The 746-nt window shown below is 55.4% G+C and overlaps 1 non-coding gene across 1 annotated transcript; it reads left to right on the top strand.

Annotated features, from left to right (window-relative positions):
* Positions 1–452: 452 nt before the first annotated feature.
* Positions 453–524, top strand: TRNAM-CAU. Its single transcript has one exon. It is a non-coding gene; the product is annotated as a tRNA-Met (tRNA).
* The last annotated feature ends 222 nt before the right edge of the window (positions 525–746 follow it).

The raw sequence follows: 746 nt of genomic DNA, 5'->3' as shown, positions 1-746 counted from the left end.
CTGTGATTCTGTGATTCTATGAGAGAGACGCAACGTGGGGTGAGGGAAGCCTCTCCCCAGAGGCCGGCTGGATGAGAAGCGCTGAGCTTCCCAGGCGATGATGTGCTTTGCGCTTTTCTCTTGATCCCGTTCGTGACGCTATGGAGGTGTTTAATCAGGTGCACGTGTTGCACGCTGGCTGGTCGCTGACTTTCTGCACAAAGCTAATTTTGGACAATTCTTCGCTGCTTGAATGGGCACTGTCGGCTGTAGCGTGCAGGGAGGTTTGTCCCCGAATGCAAACGAAACCCGGTAAAAGAAGGGAAAGCATAGAGAGAGACTAAGGGGTGAGGGTCTCCGAGGGGACCATCCCCAAGACTGGGGGTGCAAGCAGAAGGGCTGTAGGAACACTCCCAATGCAGGTGGGTGCCTCGGTGTGCCTGTAGGCTGGCAGCGTAGGGGTTTGGCTCCAGGGCAGAGGGGCGAAGCGGAAGCGTGCTGGGCCCATAACCCAGAGGTCGATGGATCGAAACCATCCTCTGCTAAGCGCTATTTTTTTTCCATTCCCCTGGGCAGTTTAATATTTTTTAGGTCCTGGGTACTCACACGTACGGCCTTCCGCCACCCCGCCGAGGCCCTTGCGGGTTCCTTCGCGCTCGTTGTCCGGCGCTGGGCCAAACAAAACAGAGAACCGGGGAAAAAAAAAAAGAACACAAAAGCCCAATTTTTTAAAAAGCTTCTGTGGCCCGTACGGGGATCGAACCCGC

The sequence above is a fragment of the Eurypyga helias genome, unplaced genomic scaffold (assembly GCF_000690775.1).
Source record: "Eurypyga helias isolate BGI_N326 unplaced genomic scaffold, ASM69077v1 scaffold40020, whole genome shotgun sequence".
Taxonomy (NCBI): Eukaryota; Metazoa; Chordata; class Aves; order Eurypygiformes; family Eurypygidae; genus Eurypyga; species Eurypyga helias.
This window is presented reverse-complemented; position numbering and strand designations above follow the sequence as displayed.